The sequence below is a fragment of the Schistocerca americana genome, chromosome 2 (assembly GCF_021461395.2).
Source record: "Schistocerca americana isolate TAMUIC-IGC-003095 chromosome 2, iqSchAmer2.1, whole genome shotgun sequence".
In the NCBI taxonomy this organism is placed as follows: Eukaryota; Metazoa; Arthropoda; class Insecta; order Orthoptera; family Acrididae; genus Schistocerca; species Schistocerca americana.
In genome coordinates, this window is record NC_060120.1 from 931,312,862 (window position 1) to 931,335,503 (window position 22,642).

Below are 22,642 nucleotides of genomic sequence, written 5' to 3' on the forward strand. Positions count from 1 at the left end.
CTTTGTGGTACTTAAAATAATGATTTTAATGGACCTCTCAATTTTTAAAACAGTGCCAAATTATCCTGTTATTGTACCTCTTCCAGATTCGTAGAAACAAAGAACATTATCTTTAATTGACACCCGATGTTCTACTTCTTAAATTTTGTTTTCAGTCACCCTTTTATGTAGTGCCTGTAATTATATACGTTTTCACGAAGTTATTTTCGTTTCAGATTCCCAGTGGTCTCCTCGAGAACATTTCGTTTATCGCCGCTACTTATCTTTCGTCACAAAGACTTCACGAACCTGGTAAGTAACGAAAGTTTAAGCTATGCGCTCAAGCGGAACGTCTGTCATTTATGCCTAATAAAAAGTAGTCCAGTTGTTGTAATCTTCTGCGTCTTCATTTACACTCACAGCGAAGAGCAACAAACGTCTTTTTTTGCTTCGTCCCACGTCAGCGCAGGGTCGGCATGGTTATATACGGATTTTGCATGGTTTAAGAGGTGGCCGGACGCCCTTCCTATGACTTCCTGGAATGGAATGCTTGCATGTAGTGTTGTTCGTGTGCAAGTGAGCGAAAGTTTTCTAAATGTCTGCGAAACGTGTAAATGAGGTGAGTCTTGGGTACCAGACCAATATTCACATAGTGGAATGTGGAAAACCGCCTGAAATCCACATCCAGGCTTGCCGGCACACCGACCCTCGTCGTTCATTCGCCGGGCACGATCGATCCGGAACCGGCGCAACTCCCCGTCCCGGAAGCGGCGTGCTAACGCACACGGCTACCCGGCCGGATGAAGAGCATCAAATATAATGGAAAATAATTACTGGATTGTCAACTTTCAAGCAGTGACGTATCAGTTAACATGTCTTTCACGCTTTTGCCCGATGGCCAACAACTGTAATATTCCGTGTATGGGACATCGAAGTGACTAATTGAATTCCCTCTCTCTCGCTCACGAACTAAAGCAGTTAGACTTTTTATACCAATAATATCGCTCGTTTGTGACACGAATGGTACCGTTCTGACTTGAAACTAGGTGTTCAGTGCTGATTTGGATTTGCGTCTGATTATGACTGCGTGTCAAAAGACGTTATGTAAATGTGTTTAACTAAGATGCAGTCTAGATGTATATTGGAATAAAGCGCACAAAAATGGTCACAGACTCTTAAATCACATCTGTTTTGCCACTTGTGCGATGAAACATGAAAAGAAAAATTAACGGAGGACATTGGAAAAGTCGAAAGAAGGGCAGTTCGGATTGTATTATCGCGAAATAGGGGAGCGATAGTGTCGCGGATAGGATAAGCGAGTTGGTGTGGCCGTCATTTAAACAAAGGCGTTATTCCTTTCGGCGAGATTTTTTCACGAAATTTCAAACACCAGTTTTCTCCTCAGAATGATAAAATTTTTATTGACGCCAACCTGCTTAGGGGGAAAGAATAATCGTAATGAAATAAGAGAAATTAGAGCTCGTAGGGAGAGATGTAAGTTTTCCTTTCTCCCTCGCGCCGTTCGTGAGTGGAACGGTAGAGAAATAGTCTGAAGGTGGTACGAGGAAACCTTTGCCAGGCACTGTGAATTGCACAGCAGTCATATAGAAGTATACTTAGATGTAGATGTAAATGAAAAACAGGCTTGGGATGTTACGGAACCATTTTTCCCTAAAGGATAATTCGGCACAGCCAGCAGTCGCAAAATGGCGGATAAAATAACATGGATATGCCAACACCGGCGAATTAACCGTTGCTAGTCTTTTACACAGGAAAAAACATGAGTGTGATATAAAGATGGTTTTCCAAGCTGGTTTAGTCAAATGCTGGGCTACTTCTCAAACTTCGCCTAAGAAAATATGATGTTACCCATAGGCGATAACACACAGAACAAAGTCAGCACTATTCACATATAGATGGCGCACGTCATTTCTGTCCCTTATGAACCATGGACCTTGACGTTGGTGGGGAGGCTTGCGTGCCTCAGCGATACAGATAGCCGTACCGTAGGTACAACCACAACGGAGGGGTATCTGTTGAGAGGCCAGACAAACGTGTGGTTCCTGAAGAGGGGCAGAAGCCTTTTCAGTAGTAGCAAGGGCAACAGTCTGGATGACTGACTGATCTGGCCTTGTAACAATAACCAAAATGGCCTTGCTGTCCAGGTACTGCGAACGGCTGAAAGCAAGGGGAAACTACGGCCGTAATTTTTCCCGAGGGCATGCAGCTTTACTGTATGATTAAATGATGATGGCGTCCTCTTGGGTAAAATATTCCGGAGGTAAAATAGTCCCCCATTCGGATCTCCGGGCGGGGACTACTCAAGAGGATGTCGTTATCAGGAGAAAGAAAACTGGCGTTCTACGGATCGGAGCGTGGAGTGTCAGGTCCCTTAATCGGGCAGGTAGGTTAGAAAATTTGAAAAGGGAAATGGATATGTTAAAGTTAGATATAGTGGGAATTAGTGAAGTTCGGTGGCAGGAGGAACAAGACTTCTGGTCAGGTGACTACAGGGTTATAAACACAAAGTCAAATAGGGGTAATGCAGGAGTAGGTTTAATAATGAATAGGAAAATAGGAACACGGGTAAGCTACTACAAACAGCTTAGTGAACGCATTATTGTGGCCAAGATAGATACGAAGCCCACACCTACTACAGTAGTACAAGTTTATATGCCAACTAGCTCTGCAGATGACGAAGAAATTGAAGAAATGTCTGATGAAATAGAAGAAATTATTCAGGTAGTGAAGGGAGACGAAAATTTAATAGTCATGGGTGACTGGAATTCGAGTGTAGGAAAAGGGAGAGAAGGAAACGTAGTAGGTGAATATGGACTGGGGCTAAGAAATGAAAGAGGAAGCCGCCTGGTAGAATTTTGCACAGAGCACAACTTAATCATAGCTAACACTTGGTTTAAGAATCATGATAGAAGGTTGTATACATGGAAGAATCCTGGAGATACTAAAAGGTATCAGATAGATTATATAATGGTAAGACAGAGATTTAGGAACCAGGTTTTAAATTGTAAGACATTTCCAGGGGCAGATGCTGACTCTGGCCACAATCTATTGGTTATGACCTGTAGATTAAAACTGAAGAAATTGCAAAAAGTTGGGAATTTAAGGAGATGGGACCTGGATAAACTGAAAGAACCAGAGGTTGTACAGAGTTTCAGGGAGAGCATAAGGGAACAATTGACAGGAATGTGGGAAAGAAATACAGTAGAAGAAGAATGGGTAGCTTTGAGGGATGTAGTAGTGAAGGCAGCAGAGGATCAAGTAGGTAAAAACACGAGGGCTAGTAGAAATCCTTGGGTAACAGAAGAAATATTGAATTTAATTGATGAAAGGAGAAAATATAAAAATGCAGTAAATGAAGCAGCCAAAAAGGAATACAAACGTCTCAAAAATGAGATCGACAGGAAGTGCAAAATGGCTAAGCGGGGATGGCTAGAGGACAAATGTAAGGATGTAGAGGCTTATCTCACTAGGGGTAAGATAGATACTGCCTACAGGAAAATTAAAGAGACCTTTGGAGATAAGAGAACCACTTGTATGAACATCAAGAGCTCAGATGGAAACCCAGTTCTAAGCAAAGAAGGGAAAGCAGAAAGGTGGAAGGAGTATAAAGAGGGTCTATACAAGGGCGATGTACTTGAGGACAATATTATGGAAATGGAAGAGGATGTAGATGAAGATGAATTGGGAGATACGATACTGCGTGAAGAATTTGACAGAGCAGTGAAGGACCTGAGTCGAAACAAGGCCCCCGGCGTAGACAACATTCCATTGGAACTACTGACGGCCTTGGGAGAGCCAGTCCTGACAAAACTCTACCATCTGGTGAGCAAGATGTATGAAACAGGCGAAATACCCTCAGACTTCAAGAAGAATATAATAATTCCAATCCCAAAGAAAGCAGGAATTAACAGATGTGAGAAATAACGAACAATCAGTTTAATAAGCCACAGCTGCAAAATACTAACACGAATTCTTTACAGACGAATGGAAAAACTAGTAGAAGCCGACCTCGGGGAAGATCAGTTTGGATTCCGTAGAAATACTGGAACACGTGAGGCAATACTGACACTACGACTTATCTTAGAAGAAAGATTAAGGAAAGGCAAACCTACGTTTCTAGCATTTGTAGACTTAGAGAAAGCTTTTGACAATGTTGACTGGAATACTCTCTTTCAAATTCTAAAGGTGGCAGGGATAAAATACAGGGAGCGAAAGGCTATTTACGATTTGTACAGAAACCAGATGGCAGTTATAAGAGTCGATGGGTATGAAAGGGAAGCAGTGGTTGGGAAGGGAGTGAGACAGGGTTGTAGCCTCTCCCCGATGTTATTCAATCTGTATATTGAGCAAGCAGTAAAGGAAACGAAAGAAAAATTCGGAGTAGGTATTAAAATCCAGGGAGAAGAAATAAAAATTTTGAGGTTCGCTGATGACCTTGTAATTCTGTCAGAGACAGCAAAGGACTTGGAAGAGCAGTTGAACGGAATGGATGGTGTCTTGAAGGGAGGATATAAGATGAACATCAACAATAGCAATACGAGGATAATGGAATGTAGTCGAATTAAGTCGGGTGATGTTGAGGGTATTAGATTAGGAAATGAGGCACTTAAAGTAGTAAAGGAGTTTTGCTATTTGGGGAGCAAAATAACTGATGATGGTCGAAGTAGAGAGGATATAAAATGTAGACTGGCAATGGCAAGGAAAGCGTTTCTGGAGAAGAGAAATTTGTTAACATCGAGTATAGATTTAAGTGTCAGGAAGTCATTTCTGAAAGTATTTGTATGGAGTGTAGCCATGTATGGAAGTGAAACATGGACGGTAAATAGTTTGGACAAGAAGAGAATAGAAGCTTTCGAAATGTGGTGCTACAGAAGAATGCTGAAGATTAGATGGGTAGATCACATAACTAATGAAGAGGTACTGAATAGGATTGGGGAGAAGAGGAGTTTATGGCACAACTCGACCAGAAGAAGGGATCGGTTGGTAGGACATGTCCTGAGGCATCAAGGGATCACCAATTTAGTATTGGAGGGCAGCGTGGAGGGTAAAAATCGTAGGGGGAGACCAAGAGATGAATACACTAAGCAGATTCAGAAGGATGTAGGTTGCAGTAGGTACTGGGAAATGAAGAAGCTTGCACAGGATAGAGTAGCATGGAGAGCTGCATCAAACCAGTCTCAGGACTGAAGACCACAACAACAACAACATGTTAACTTGACGACTGTGGCGACAGGAAGGGTGCACGCCGACATATTTAAAATAAAATAATTTTTACCCAATCATGAAAACAGCGCAGGATCAGAGAGAGAGAGAGAGAGAACGATGCTGCTACCTCACAACAACTCCCAGAGAATGTTCTGCAACACATGGCAGGTCACATTGTCTTGGAGAACTACGACCAGAAAATCTCATGAGTTGCGAAGATTTGGTCTCTTTCACCTTACAGCAGGTAGCAAGTCACTTTCAAGATGTAGCACATAGTCGGCAGTCTACTTATTTTATGCCACATTACGCGCTGAGCAACCGTTGGGATTCATACAGAAAGCTTTCAGTGTAAAGGAACCGTCTGCCATGTTTTTTGGAAGCTGTTTCTTACTCAGAGCGAAACGCCTGCGACCAGCTTTGCAAACAGCGCATATGATAGAGTTGCTTCACCACAAGCTACTTACAATCCCTTCCAAAAGAAGAGTTAAACAAGAAAGTCATAGTCAGCGGAAGCTCAGTTATTCGTCATAATCATCATCATTATCGTCATCGTCGTAAGCCGTTTGGCAGTCAATGATGGATAAAGGACTCCTACAGGCATATCTATGCCATACACAATAATATTCATCCTGCATTTATTCTTGCGTCATCTATTCACTTCCGTAAAGCGTCTTTTTTTTTTCCTCCAATTCTGCAACACCTACGCTCGACCTACCATCCATTCCCCTGGCTACTTTTCCCAACCACTTCCTTTCTCATTTCCACTTCAGTCTGTTCTCTGATCCTTTGTGTTTTTATGATTCTCTTAGCAATTTCCAACCTTAATTTCTCTACTGGCAGTACACGTTAACGGTAAAAACCTCTGTTTGAAACGCAATACTCCAATTTTATTTTAAATGTTATGACCTTATTCCTGCAGATATTACTACTTTCTCTACAATAATACCATTATTTATACTGAAAGTGCAGTACATATGGGGGTCGCAGTTAGATCCAAACGTGCCGGAAAAAATCACAAAGTTCTGTAAAATCTACTGACCTGCTGTATTCGCTCAAAGTACAGGGTGACACACGGGAGACGGACGGTTTTGAACTGCGTAGTACTGAGGGCGCGGTGGTGGGAGGTGGTCGTGGTGGGGATAGTTCCGATCCACACAAGACGCCATTTCATTTACTCAGTCACTATGGAGCAGTGGGACTTGCAACGTCGAGTGTTCGTCAATGACAGTTTCGTGAAAAATGGTGAGTCTATTATTGCTACACAGCAATTGTTTCGTGCGCGGTTTAATGTCGGTCGACATGGAGCTGTTCCGAGCCGTAACACAATCCTCAGGAGGATGGAAAACTTCAGATAACTGGAAACATAATGGATAAGAAGCATCCTGGGCCGAGATCAGAGTAACGACATCAGAAAATGTTGAAAGGGTAAGGCAAACGGCAGTCAGAAGCCCAGGACGGTCAGCTAGACGTAATGCTAGCGAGTTACGAAACAATCGTGAATTGGTTAGACGAATTTTGCATAAAGAATTAAAATTCCATCCCTACAAAATGCTCATTGTCCAACAACTTAAGGAAACTGATTTTGCTGTACGAGAAGACTTCGCTTACAGAATGCAAGTGATTTTGGGATCGAATGAAAATTAAATTTTATTGATGAGTCATGAAGCTCATTTTCATTTAAATGGGACCGTGAATAAGCAGAACCTACGTTACTGGGCTCCAGAGCAGCCACACTTGATCCACCAGCGTCCTCTACACTCAGAAAAAGTAACAGTCTGGTGTGCTCTTGGCTCTGTTGGCATTATTGGACCTTATTTTCTTGAAGAGAATGGGGCCACAGTTACTGTTAATTCGGTTCGTTACATTCGTATGCTTGAAACGTTCTTGAAACCAGAACTAAGAACACGACGAATCCCTTTAAAACGCGTTTGGTTCCAGCAGGATGGGGCAACATCGCACACTGCAAACACTTCAATGACACTTCTTAGACGCATGTTTCCTGGCCGGATTATCTCACGTTTTGGCAATGTTCCTTGGCCTCCCAGGTCTCCCGACTTGTCAGTATGTGACTTTTTCTTTGGGGGTACCTTAAGAACGGTGTCTATAACCACAAACCACGAAATTTGGGCGAGTTGAAAAATATAATCATTCAAGAAATTGCTGCCATCCCTGCAGAGGTTTTAGTCCGTGTGATGGAGGATTTTGAGAAGAGACTTCAGTCCTGGATTCGAAATGATGGACATCACCATGACGACATTATTTTTCACAAATAACTTTGTTAACTAAAATGGCAAATAATGAGCTTTCACTTTGTGTAAATAAACATGCATTAATTTTAAAGTTGGCTGAGTATTATTTCAATAAAAACGGTCCGTCTCCCGTGTGTCACCTTGTACAAGCTGATCAAAATAAAACTGGCCCAGAAAATACACTCTAAGACACAAGGAAAACGACGCACCATCAAGGAATTATCCGAATGAGACGGAAATCGATAGGTGTGATGTACACGCACAGACAAAAAAATGATTGGAGTTTCAGAAGAATTGGATGATTCATTCAAGAGAAACAGCTTCACAAATTAAGCAAGGCAGTGACGTGTTGGTCCACCTCTGGCCCTTTAGAAAGCAGTTTTTCGACTTGGCATTGATCGACGAGGGATACCATGCCAAATTTTGTCCAATTGGCGCGTTAGATCGTCAATATCCAGAGCTGGTTGGATAGCCCTACCCATAATGCTCCAAACGTTCTCAGTTGGAAAGACATGTGACGACCTTCCTGGACATGGACGGAGACAAGCAGTAGAAATACTTTTCTGTGCGGACGTACATTATTTTGTTGAAATGTAAGCCTAGGCTGTCTTGCCATGGAGGGCAGCAAAACGGGGCGTAGGATATCAACGGCATACCAAGGGTGCCGCGTTTGATGACCAAAGGGGTCCTGCTATGAAATAGAATGACACCACAGACCTTCACTTCTAGTTAACAGACCGTATGGCGGCTGACTGGTTGGTTTCCCACCGCTGTCCGGGGCTCCTCCAGACACGGCATCGCTGATCACTGGTGCTCAGTTCGAAGGGGGCCTCATCACAGGGGACAGTCCTACCCCAGCCAGTGAGATTCCAGTACCAGATGACTAGAGAAGACGTCCTGGACAGCGGTGGAATACCAGCTTGACTCTCGACCGCCATACGGCCTGACGGTCTAGGGTGCTATTTTATTTCATAACAGGGCCCCTTTGCTTGTTATCCCCGGCTCCCTAACAGCACAGTGGTATGTCGATGTTATTCTACGCCCCGTTTTGTTGCCCTTTATGACATGGCATGCTGAGCTTACATTTCAGCACTATAATGCTCTTCCACACATGTGGAGAGTTTTTGTTGCTTGCCTTCGTGCTTGCCAAACCATACCTTGATCAGCAAGGTTGCCGGACCTCTCCCCAGTTGAGAACGCTTTGACCATTATGGACAGGCCTCTCCAACTAGTTCAGGATTTTGACGCTCTAACGCGCCAGTTGGACAAAATTTTGCAACATAATCTTCAGGAGGACATTCAGCAACTCTATCAGTCAATGGAAAGTCGAATACCTGCTTACTAAAGAGCCAGAGATGGACCAATGGCCGGCCATTGTGGCCGAGTGGTTCTAGGCGCTTCAGTCCGGAATCGCGCTGCTGCTACGGTCGCAGGTGCGAATCCTGCCTCGGGTATGAATGTGTGTGCTGTCCTTAGGTTAGTTAAGTTTAAGTAGTTCTAAGTCTAGGGGACTGATGACCTCAGATGTTAAGTCCCATAGTGCTCAGAGCCATATGAACCATTTTGTGGACCAACGCGTCATAGACTTGCTAATTTTGTGGAGCTGTTTCTCTTGAATAGATCATCCAATTCTTCTGAAACTTCATTCGCTTTTTTGTCTGTACACGTACATCACATCTACCGATTTCCGTCCCATTCGGATAATTCCTTGGTGGTGGGTCTTTTTTCCCCTTAGGAGCGTAACTTCGGTTGCTTCTTCTAATAAGCATGAAATATTTTCTGGGCGAGTTTTATTTTGCCCGCCCTGTAGTTTTCCCAGTCCACTGAAAGGTGAGACGACAATTTTCATCGGATTCTGTTGGCTGAAATGGAATTCAACAATTTGTGACTGGGATCTTTAGGCTCAGACAGTCTATTTCCTGACATAGCCGACATTCCAAGACTGAGTCCAGTTAATTTATTTATGAAGTTTACCTTGTCAAAAAGAGCAAACTCACAATCATTACAGAGTCATATGTTCACATCGATAGGCGATCTACATTCGAGTATGCGCTTTTACTCGATACAGGTAGTGTAAGCACACACTCAGTTCGAGTATGAGCGTATGCTAGGCACAATCATGCACTATTTCCCGTTAAACGTTGTACTGATTCTTTAAGTTATTGATCTGCTGATGACACACTGCTGAAAACGTAATTAAAAGAAAGTGTTATCGAGCACAAAAACTTTTGTGTAAAAAGTTAATTAGTAACTGGGTCATGTTAGTTTGAATGAACACAATTTCGCTGCCCTGTCACTGGTAGGCTATCGTTTTATAGCGGTAGCTCCACAATAGTGCAGCTACGACTATGTTTGTTTGGATTCGACGTCCTGTACCTTGCTCTGGCGTTATCAGGTTGGTCCTGTCCACCCTGTGGAAATCGTCTCCTATTTGTTGATTACAGCACAGCGTCTGTTAAATTACATATGCCTTCGAAGGTTATGCAACAGAACCATTTTCCACTGTCAACCTTTTTCAGTCACCGTCGGTATTGTCAGCATCCAAGTCTGGGTTCTTACCATGAATCCCTTGAGTGCGAGGTAGCAAAAGGCCAATACAGCTTACGGCATTCAACGCCCAACATATTGTCTACCATACAACCACAATACCGACTGCTAATGGCAACAGGGGGTGGGACTAGATGTATCCAATGGTGTAACATCGTGGAGGCTACGGTGCATAGTTGAGCTGCTTAGTCGACAATTTACTCACAACAGTGCTCCAGCGCTAGCGGTCATTATACAAAGTAGAACAATGGCAGCGATAATCAAATCAAACACTGCGTTTTATGTACAACAACAATTCCCGAAGTTGACAATTCATCAGAAACGAACAGAAGGACTTTCGCAAACTGAAAAAGAAGTGGCAAATGAAATATTAGCGGTTCAGCAAGATGATTCAGTGGAATATGCGGTGTCTTTTACGCCTGACTGTGCAGACAATGTAGATCAGGAGTACAATGATGACGATACTTGCGTAACAAATGAAAGTGATTCTGAAACAGTTGTCGAGGCATGTAGTTCATCATCCTTGTCGGGCAGGGAGCCACAAATCCTGTCTCCAGTGAAACGGAGTAAAGGGCAATCGTTGTCCAAGGAGCAGGTACTAAACATAATTACGTACATGGAAGATCATCCGCAGCATAGTAAAAGCCAATTATGAGCAGATTTTGAATAAGTCAGCAGATACATGACCGTATGGTGTATAAGAAAAACTATGGATATTCAAGGGAGGACAAGGTACAGTTGCTGCAAAATCTGGTATTTGTTCGTTTCAAGGCCGCTCGATACAATTTACAAGATGTGCGTGGTAGTGACTTACTACGTTATGCATATCCAATTGTCCGCGACATAGATTATGCTGATTTCAAGAGAAGCAGTGGGTGGTCCTATAACTTCAAACTTTGCTACAGAACTGGAAGACGTAAGATTCCAAACAAAGCGTCAACTTGACGATGCACGGGAAACTGCGGAATTGGCCCGAAAATTTGTCGACGAGATAAAAAAACTTATCCCATCGTCCAGTAAGGAATTTATTTTAGACTCCAACCATTCGGGATTTGTAGAGGAAATGCAAATGATAGGAACCCTAGAAATTAGAGGTACCAAGAGAGTTGTATCAAGATCAACTATCATCAGCGTCTTAACGCATTCGTATACAATTATGCCGACCACTAATCTAGGTCGTAAATGTGCTGGAAACTTATTTACTTGCTGGGAGAAGGTGTTCTGCCTTCTGCGATTCTTTCCCGTGTGCGTTATCTTCCAACAGCAGGAGGGAATGTTTACGTCACAGCAAGCAAGAGTTGGCAAATTGGCATAAGAGAACTACAAGTATGGTGTTAGCACTGCTTTTGGCCAATAGCCGGTCAAGATAACTTCCTTTTGCTTCATTCCTGATCTGCGCATAAAAATGTACTCCTTTAGAGCAAAATATCCGTCCTGAAAATGTTGTGACATTGCAGATCATACTAGCCGGACCCACTGGACAAATTCAATCTCTGGATGTTTGTTTTTTCCGTGTCTATAAAGCATCTGTCTGCAGTTACGCATTCTTATCGCACTACCTGCAGTTACACATTAAAGGATAGCCAGTTTCGCTACAAATTCCACGACAGACTATTTCGCATTCGGTTGCATGCCATCACAATCCATCAGTTCTCATCACACCGTTACACCAATATGTGCATTCTTTAACAGTGGATACCTAGCTGAACAACCTGCACGATTTCTGTGTCCCTAGGAGTTCGCCTTCGATCCTGATGGTGCGGAACTTTGTGATCACTGTGGCTCAAATGGCTCTGAGCACTATGGGACTTAACTTCTAAGGTCATCAGTCCCCTAGAACTTAGAACTACTTAAACCTAACGAACCTAAGGACATAACACACATCCATGCCCGAGGCAGGATTCGAACCTGCGACCGTAGCGGTCCTGCGGTTCCAGACTGTAGCGCCTAGAACCGCACGGCCACCCTGCCGGCTGATCACTGTGTCGGGCCAGTTTTCATTCGGTGTTCATGGTGCAAGTTGAGGCAAGTTAATGGTTTGTTTTCAACATTTTTCGATTGTCGATTAGACGATGACCGGTTTTAGTCTGTATTGACCATCCTCAGATCTTTTTTACACCATGTCCTAAAGTGATACGGCCATAATGGCAAAACATATAAATATAATCAGCATAGCATCGTCACATAGATCTAAAATGGCTATTCTACACCATATTTTAGATCCATGTGACGATGCTATGCTGATTATATTTATATGTTTTGACGATGCCATTACAGCCGTATCACTTTAGGACATGGTGTAAAAAAAAAAAATCTGAGGATGGTCAATACAGATTGAAACCGGTCATCGTCTAAAGAATTCATATTGTGATCAGAGACTGAAATAAAAAAGCATTTTACAGTCCTCTTAAATGACCGTCCGTCACGATCACTCAGCGCACTATTTCTGACGTGACACACAAAGGATTGAGGGACCAATGACCTGGTAGTTTGGTCCCTTTAATCCCATCAGTTCATCCATAAATCTTCAATGAAATGCGTCTTGAAACACAAAAAAAGTGGTCTGTTTTGGTTAGAAGCACTAAAAATTTGCTAATGTGCGAATTCACTGTGCGCCGACATAATACATTCACAAATCACTGTTCTGACCACGACTGACACAATGTACTCGTATATATTTTTGGGAATTGTGGTAAGTTGCTATGGTACCAAACTGCTGAGGTCATGGGTCCCTAGGCTTGCACACTACTTAATCTGGCTTAAACCAACTTCCGCTAAGGACAAGACACACACCCATGCCCGAGGGAGCACTCGAAACTCCGACGGAGGAGGGGGGGGGGGGGGGGAGACCGCTCGAACCGTGACAAGATGCTCGCCCTAGACCGCACGGCTACCTCGCGCGGCTGTTGGCTAGTGTCTGCATTTATATTCAAGGATGCATTCCCCGCGGGTTTCCATAAGTTTATCCATCCTCTGTATAACAAAAATGGCTCTGAGCACTATGGGACTTAACTTCTGAGGTCATCTGTCCCCTAGAACTTAGAGCTACTTAAACCTAACTAACCTAAGGACATCACACACATCCATGCCCGAGGCAGGATACGAACCTGCGATCGTAGCGGTCACGCGGTTCCAGACTGTAGCGCCTAGATTCCCTCGGCTACCCCGGCCGGTTCTCTGTATAACGGTGGTGATTACGGGCGCTGAGAATGTTGCGGACGTCCATAGCCAAAATTCAGTACACGATATAATGAATGTTTCCTTGGATAGACACACATTGTATGCGAAAGAAGGACAAACTGTTGGACTTCGGCCGATGCATGCAGAAAAAAGTTTCCACTAAATTATAGCAGTCTGTTATTGATGGCGTGGCTTCTTTCTATTCTGAAGATCATTTTTGTTTTCTTATGTGGCGACATTACTTCCTGTTTAACTCGGTGAAGTTAAGGCTGGTCAGTTTTGCCAGGCTCCTTGCCGATATAGCTCATTTTCCCATTCCTACGTGGATAACGTTGAGAAGACCCGGTTGCTTCAGTTTACCGGATCTTACCGTGTTTGCCTTGTCGTGAAAATTACGATTGAACATTCGACTGTCTGCAATTTCTATAATCGCCAGGAGGAAATCAGAAATGATCAAACTAACAACGACCCGAAGGTATCATCCAATAATGAGACAATTTTAAAAGCAAGAGAAAAATTTCAACAGTCTATGCTGAATCCAAGTTCTAAAGATGTCGTATCCAGGAGCCTAATTAGGAACGCATTAAAGTAAAGATAAGATCCATCACTTACCAGAAATTTGGAGGTGGACAGCCGTTGCTCTCCTCTGACGCTTGAGCTAAATTACCTAGCCGGTTGAAAGTGGAACCACAGTTTAACGTGGTCTCCAAACCACGTTGCTAATCGGCGTTTTCGTATCTATAAAGTTTGAGACGGAAGAAATGATAACACACACAGAAATGCTAGATTGACGATTTACCGAGCGGTCTAAGGCGCTGCAGTCATGGACTGTGCGGCTGGTCCCGGCGGAGGTTCGAGTCCTCCCTCGGGCATGGATGTGTGTGTTTGTCCTTAGGATAATTTAGCTTAAGTAGTGTGTAAGCTCAGGGACTGATGACCTTAGCAGTTAAGTCCCATAGGATTTCACACACATTTGAACATTTTTTGACGAGTTATTTACATATAAATACTCAGCAAGTCGGTTTTTGAAATTAATAAGATTTAATGTAGCATTAATTAGTTTTCGAGCCGCTGCAGGCTCAGCATCAAATGGAGGTGTGACAGGAACGTTATTTTCTGGGCTGTGTGCAACAAAACGCTGTAATCGTGGTGCTGGAGGAAATATTACTCACAAGTGTTTTGCTCTTCACTACTTATATTATCCTGGCCACAATGAAACAAGCTCTGTCACATATCGTAGTACCTCATTCACTCTCTAATTATTCTGTAAATATTTCGGTCTAGTTCAACAGCTTTCGTGCAACATTTCAATCTATATTACATGTAGGTTGCCAATATATGAGTAATAACACGACTGCAGCTACCCAGATTCACTTGTATCTATTATCTATACTTGTAAGTATTTATTCTGTACTATACTGCATCTCGGGCCAAGGACCATGATGTGGCCAAGTGTGACATCTATCGCATTCATATTCTTTGTACTTACATTCAGTGTTTACTGACTGTGAATAAGTGTAAAACCAAGGGCACCTTAATACTGTATATGTGTATGTATAACCTGAAAATATACATAATGCGAACGGCTTTTCCATGGATATCACGAGGCAGTGAGCTCTAAGTACCCAAAACGTAACAACCTTTTCGTTTCATAAACTTTTCTTTGCCGATAAATAAATTACCGACATTTCCGCCAGCACCACGACCTCGGCATCTAGCTGCACATGGTTCAGAAAATAATGGTCCTGTAACAGCTGCATCTGATGATGAGCCTGCAGTAGCTGGAAAACTGGTTACTGGCACAATATATCTTAATAATTTCAAAAAGCAAGTTGTTGTATGTTATACCCAAATAAGCCACCAGTTTAAATTACAGTTGCAGTTCATCACCATAATGGATATACTGAAGAAAAAAATCGTAGAACTACCTGGTATCGAACCACCGACCTTTGATCTAGTCATCTGGCTCATAATCACTGAACCACAAATGGTTCCATTTATTGTATTTTCCCGTGACTATGCATTTAATACATATCCTAGATGATAATAAAATCTGTCCCTCAGTCACAAAGCTAACATGTTTTGTGTATTTGTTACGTATGTGACGTCTGTCCTTTCGGACATGTCCGAAAAAACAGACACCGCATATGGGCCAGCACAGTGCCATCTACGTCAGGCGGGTGGTGCATTATCTGAAGATCGCCTACTACTAGAGGCCGAAACCGGTCATATTTATATCAAATGACTATGCGATCGATACTGTTTTGTATTAATTTTACATGTGTAATTAATTAAGGCGATAACCCCCAATGATCCCTTCAGTGTTGATGTATACCAAGCTCGTACTCTCACGGGGATTGGCGAGATGCCGCGACTAGAGAGGCTAATGAGCAGGAGCTCTACAGCAGCAGTGTGCGGCATAAGCTGAGGTGTCGTATCCAGACGGGAGGCGTGCTACGGTAGTGCGTGCGGTTGTGGTGACGGCTGTGTCTGGATGGCGTAGTGGTCAGCGCATCTGCCTAGTAAGCAGGAGATTCAGGTTCGAACCCCAGTCCGGCACAAATTTTCAATTCTTCCCACTGATTTAATCAATCCCCATTACCAGCTAATGTCCTTCATTCATTTGAGTCTTGTTAACATTTATTTTACCCAGTGTGCTTCTCGACCCTTAATCGTCAGGTGGAAAGACTCTTGAACGAGAGTAAGTCAATTATTATCCGCAATTTAGTTATATTTTTGTTTATTTTGGCAGAGATGTCGTTTTACGTTGATGACGCATGTTTAGCTTATTTGTTGTTATATATTTGCAATTTTCAAGATGCTAGGTTAAGTTTCGTTATCGCTGACGTGATTTTAATAGTGGCTGCTCCTCTGTCTATTTGCACCAAAGACTAGCAACGTTCAATGATCCGGGTCTTTTTTTTTTTTTTTTTTTTTTTTTTTTTTTTTTTTTTTTTTTTTTTTTTTTTTTTGTCGAAAGGCGTATCAGGGGCTGAAATTCATCGAAGACTTTCGGTACCGTACGGTAACAGTGTTGTGCCACAACGGAGTGTCTACGAATGCATTGAAAAATTCCGAAATGGTCGCACAAGTGTTACGCACGATGACGGAGCCGGACGACGGTTACCGCCAAAATTAAAGAAGCCATTGAGCGCTCACGTGAAACGATTCTCTTCGACAGACGATTAACTATTGACGAAGTGGCGCATCGTCTGCAAATCAGTCAGTGTTCTGCCTACGAAGTCATCGACAACAGACTTTGGTTTCATAAAGTTTGTGCAAGATGTGCCCCTAAACAACTCACACAGTTGCATAAACAAACGCGCTTGGACATCTGCAAAAACCATTTGGATCGCTATGGTAACGAAGGGGACAACTTCTTAGACAGGATCATTACTGGTGACGAAACATGGATGTATCATTACGAGCCGGAGAGTAAACGGCAGAGTATGGAATGGAAACATCCAAATTCGCCGTGTAAGAAAAAGTTCAAGACCCAACCGTCCGCAGGAAAACTGATGCTTACGGTTTTTCGGGACGCACAAGGTCCAGTACTGGAACATTATGGGGAAAGGGGTATGACAATAAACAGTGCACGTTACAGTGAGATGCTAAAGCCTGCAATTCGAAGCAAACGGCGAGGATTGCTGTCAAAAGGTGTTGTGTTGTTGCACGACACTGCCCGTCCGCATACTGCTGCCCACACTGCTGAAACGCTCCAGAAACGCAAATTTGAAGTACTGGATCATCCTCCATATAGTCCCGATCTTGCACCTTCTGCCTATCACTCAAACAGGCATTAAGGGGCCGTTGATTTGCCTCGGACAAAGCAGTGAAAGAAGCGATGCATTCCTGGCTCGCAGCTCAGCCGACGATCTTCTTTTACGAGGACATCAGGAAGCTTGTACAGCGATGGACCACGTGCGTTGAAACGCAAGGAGACTTTGTCGAAAAAGATGTTCTTGTCAGTTTCCTATCTGATTACAATAAATTTTTATAACTACTTTGTGGATAATAATTGACTTACCCTCGTTCATAATCGATCTCAGTGGAAAGCACTGGCGATTTATTGCAGTAGCAAATGAAGTAAATTGCGTGATGAACGTAATTTTTACATCTGTACAACTACCAGGTGTACCGGTATGAAATGAGCGTTAAGATACAGATGTGTCGATAGGGAACATTTGTTGTGAACGAGCCTCACTTTTCTTTGTTTGGTTGGTATGACATCTGTCAAAGATCTTTAGTATACATCAAGTCATGGAACAAACAACATCATATGTTTTCATCGTGTTAACAATGTCGAATTTTGTACCAGAAAGTGATGATTTGCGGAAAGCATTAATTTTTTGTTTTCATTTGAAAAAAAGTGGTGCAGAGACGTATCGAATGCTTGTCGTGGCGTATGGTGATCATGCTCTATCAGGAGCAACATGCAGAAGATAGTTTCAACGGTTCCGGAATAATGATTTTGACGTAAGAAATGAAGAACGTGGAAGACCACCAAAAAAGTTCGACGACGCCTAATTCCAAGCAATATTGGTTGAAGATGATACTTTGAGTCAGAAGCAAATGGCAGCAATGCTAAATGTTGCACAACAAACAATTTCTGACCGTTTGAAAGCTATGGGAAAGATCAAAAAGTGTGCCACATGAATTGAATGAAAGACAGATGGAAAACCGAAAAACCACTTGTCAACTTTTGCTTCAAAGACAAGAAAGAAAATCAATTTTGCATCGAATTGTTACTGGCGATGAAAAAATGGATTTATTTTAAGAATCCTAAACGGGAAAAATCATGGGTTAATCCGGGACAACCATCAACATCGACTGCAAAACCAGATCGATTCGGCAGGAAGGCAATGCTCTGTGTTTGGTGGGATCAGAAAGGTGTGGTGTATCATGAGCTTCTAACACCCTGTGAAACTGTGAATACTAATCGCTACAGACAACAAATAATCAATTTGAACTATGCATTGATCGAAAAAAGACCAGAATGGGCCAGAAAACATGGCAAAGTAATTTTTTTACACGACAATGCATCTGCACACAAAGCAAAACTGGTTCAGAATACAATCAAAACACTTGGCTGGGAGCTGCTACCCCACCCGCCGTATTCACCAGACTTGGCCCCTTCCGACTACCATTTGTTTTCATCAATGGGACACGCATTGGCTGAGGAACACTTCGATTCCTACGAAGACGTCGAAAATTGGGTGTCTGATTGGTTTGGCGTCGTGTCCACAAATTGCCAGAAAGGTGATCAAAATGTATAGAAAGCAATGGTCAGTGCTTTGAATAAAATGTTTTTACTTTTCAATTCAAAATTAGTGTTTCATTTTCACAAAAACGCTCATTTCATACCGGTAGACCTGGTATGTGTACAAGAATACTGTGGCTACCTTAGTTTGATGTTGGAAACGAAGTTTCTGGCGACGATATCCTATTAGAAAAGTTCTCGGTGCTCATGTCATGTCAAATTAGAATAAAACTCGAGTCTCTCCACCTGATAATGGTCGTGTAACCTTGAAAATATGTGGTAAACGAAATTTAAAGAATCTGGACTGCGCCGCCATTCATCTTCAGAGCTAATTTGTTATCAGTTATAAGCAAAACCTAAAACTACCCTACTGGCCATTACAGTTGCTACACCAAGAAGAAATGCAGATGTTAAACGGGTATTCACTGGACAAATATATTATACTAGAACTGACATGTGATTACATTTTCACGCAATTTGGGTGCATAGATCCTGAGAAATCAGTACCCAGAACAATCAGCTCTGGCCGTAATAACGGCCTTGATACGCCTGGGTATTGAGTCAAACAGAGCTTGGATGGCGTGTACAGGTACAGCTGCCCATGTAACTTCAGCACGATACCACAGTTCATCAAGAGTAGTGACTGGCGTATTGTAACGAACCAGTTGCTCGGCGACCATTGACCAGACGTTTTCAATTGGTGAGAGATCTGGAGAATGTGCTGGCCAGGGCAGCAGTAGAACATTTTGTGTATCCAGAAAGGCCCGTACAGGACCTGCAAAATATGGTCATCCATTATCCTGCTGAAATGTAGGGTTTCGCAGGGATCGAAGGAAGGGTAGAGCCACGGGTCGTATCACATCTGAAATGTGTCGTCCACTGTTCAAAGTGCCATCAATGCGAACAAGAGGTGACCGAGACGTGTAACCAATGGGACCCCATACCATCACGCCGGGTGATACGCCAGTATGGCGACGACGAATACACGGTTCCAATGTGCGTTCACCGCGATGTCGCCAAACACGGATGCGACCATCATGATGCTGTAAACAGAACCTGGATTCATCCGAAAAAATGACGTTTTGCCATTCGTGCACCCAGCTTCGTCGTTGAGTACACCATCGCAGGCATTCCTGTCTGTGATGCAGCGTCAAGGGTAACCGCAGCCATGGTCTCCGAGCTGATAGTCCATGCTGCTGCAAACGTCGTCGAACTATTCGTGCAGATGGTTGTTGTCTTGCAAACGTCCCCATCTGTTGACTCAGGGATCGAGACGTGGCTGCACGATACGTTACAGCCATGCAGATAAGGTGCCTGTCATCTCGACTGCTAGTGATACGAGGCCGTGGGGATCCTTTACGGCGTTCCGTATTACCCTCCTGAACCCACCGATTCCATATTCTGCTAAGAGTCATTGGATCTCCACCAACGCGAGCAGGAATGTCGGGATACGATAAACCGCAATCGCGATAGGCTACAATCCGACTTTTATCAAAGTCGGAAACGTGATGGTACGCATTTCTCCTCCTTACACGAGGCATCACAACAACGTTTCACCAGACAACGCCGGTCAGCTGTTGTTTGTGTATGAGAAATCGGTTGGAAACTTTCCTCATGTCAGCACGTTGTAGGTATCGCCACCGGCCCCAATCTTGTGTGAATGCTCTGAAAAGCTAATCATTTGCATATCACAGCATCTTCTTCCTGTTGGTTAAACTTCGCGTCTGTAGCACGTCATCTTCGTGGTGCAGCAATTTTAATGGCCAGTAGTGTATTAATAACATAGTTGAAATTGCAGAGTTAATATGAAGTCTATCTGTCATTTGTCATGTATAACCAAATTCTACAGCTGCCATAGTAGAGGGGATACAAAATTTCAGGACAGCGTTTCTGAAAAAGGGAAGCTCGTTAGCGTCGATTATAAATTTAAAATAGTTTGGAAGGCGCTTCTGAAGGTGCGGCGTCCTATCGACTGCCGGTGCTGCTGTGGCGGTGGCGGCGGCCATGTTGTCGGCTGGAGAGTCCCTCTCCTCTCGTCTGGTCTTATCGCGGCCACCTGGGCCGGCCTCGCCGCCTGCCGGTGCTTCATTAGGCGTGGCGTCGCCAGCCCACCTCCACCTGCCCCGCGCCACCGCTGTTTGATTCCCCTCGCTCTTCTTAAATGTTTTTATGCTGCCGGATAAAGGTCGAATTCCGCAAAAAAAAAGATCTTCAGCAAAACGTAAGACTTATGCCATACAAGTCTAATTACTTTTGCAGGAAGTGCCTCCTTACCCTAAAAATGATTGAGGAGTGACGTTTTCACACTGCCAAGGCTGTTGTTACCAGTAATGTTTACGTACGACTGGTTTTAATCGCTGATAATCACTTGGTCGACACCATTAATCCTCCCTCCAGCGATTCTTTAAACAAACGAGCTCCCACATAAAGCTGGTTTGACACGCAACTCATTGCTTATGACGTCATATCTCCTGAGCTGTGTGTCGTACAATGATTCAATTTTGCAGGCACATTCAGTAGTATATGAGGATACTTCTGCTAAATCTTTGAGGATAGATTTAGAAATAAAGACGTAATGCATTAAAACTTAATGTGTGATGCTGCAGTTTTACTACGTGAACAGCGAAAATGTAATAAGTGAAAAACTTCTTTTTACTTTCTGATCTCTCAGTTTTTCTCGGCGCGTTTCAGGATGCACTGCACGTGCTGCGAATTTTGCTGATATGTGTACCCGCTCTCCGATTCCAGAAAAACTCACAGCACCTGAAGAAGACATAGGGTGTATACGACCCGGGATATCCGAGAAAAACCCGGGAATTTTTTCGTCCTGGAGAAAACCGGGAAAAACCCGGGAATTTTTTAGAATTCCGGGAACTTTTCCTTGTTTTAGTAACCATTTAAATTTTTGTGATTTTGACTGGTAAGAACCAATACTCTAACGAAGGATATTACTGTATCCCGCTTCTGCAGAATAATGCTGCAGTAAAAAAAAAAAAAAAAAAAAAAAGAGAGAAAAAAACGAGAATAAAACTGAAGCCCCAAAGGAGATGCGCTATATTCAACAACAAAACACAGTGCTCATACAAGCGTCTGCCAATCAAAGTGTATCAAAGGCTTTAGGAAGAATATGCAGTGCTTCCTAACAACAAATTGCCTCCGATGAGCGTGACATGACAGCTGTTTACATATGATTCATTTGAGCAGTTGCGGGCGGGCTCTTGCGCATGCGCAGTTGAGTCGCCTATGAGTAGTACCTTCTCCCGCTTCTGCTACAGATGTGTAACTGGGCGCCACTATGTAAATTGCTCCGGTTCGGAGATATCGTAGATCCAGGGCTGATGCACAGAGCAGTCTGAGTTGTAGTGGGGAGGTGGGTAGTCTCCACATGACCTGTGTTTACCTTTAGTGATTTTGCGGTTTCCTGTTCGTTTATTGCTCTCACATTAAATGAAAACAAAACGGATTTCTGTAGCCGGGAGCTACCAAATGAATTAAAATACGTTCGCATAGTTACGGAAGGCTAAAACATGTTGTTAGTTTCAGGTTTTATTCCCACTTTTCTGACAGTGAAGCATTAATCACTTTGCAGAACAGTGAAGTTATTTTTGTCGGTTTGCTAAAGAGATTTGGCTTTTATTAATATTTTGCGCTGAGGCAGTCAATCTATTTGAAACGAAGTGTTTAATAGCACACTGTTAGCTAGTTTCAACTGTTCGCTGCATTTCAAGTGCACGTTTTCCATCTTCTAGTTCGTATGGCGTTATGCCATAATAAAGAACCAAACACGAGATAATACAGTTCTGGAACTCAAGAAAATTTACATCCGAATCTGGACATACGATTGTGCACTTTAAGCCGAATTATGCATTTTAGTATGGTTCACGAAATTCCGATGCTCCTGAAGTATCCTTTGATGTCTTGTTTCTTTTATGACATAATGCAAGATCTTTTAATATTTTACACGTACGAACATGCGGGCTTTCTGCATCATCGTAGCTACGCAGGCGCTGTGACGCCTGTTATCTGGCGCTCTCTGGGAAACGCTGAAACGAACCAATTTCTAACAGGTCACAGGAAAATATTGCGAATGGTGGTTTGAAAAGTGTTACTTTCAAAGTAAATTTCCTTTTACGCAAGATGAACTACGTGCGAGAATGTACGATGAATTTCTTAAATCACAGAGCGTTTGACTCTCATTTAA

The 22,642-nt window shown here is 43.0% G+C and overlaps 1 protein-coding gene across 1 annotated transcript in view; it reads left to right on the top strand.

Moving 5' to 3' along the window:
* The first annotated feature begins 224 nt into the window (after positions 1 to 224).
* LOC124595993 (globin-1) overlaps positions 225 to 22,642 on the top strand; it is a 179,417-nt gene continuing 156,999 nt past the window's right edge. The window contains exon 1 of the mRNA XM_047134940.1: positions 225 to 291. The gene's annotated coding sequence lies outside the window, so the exon portion shown is untranslated. The remainder of the gene's footprint in view (positions 292 to 22,642) is intronic.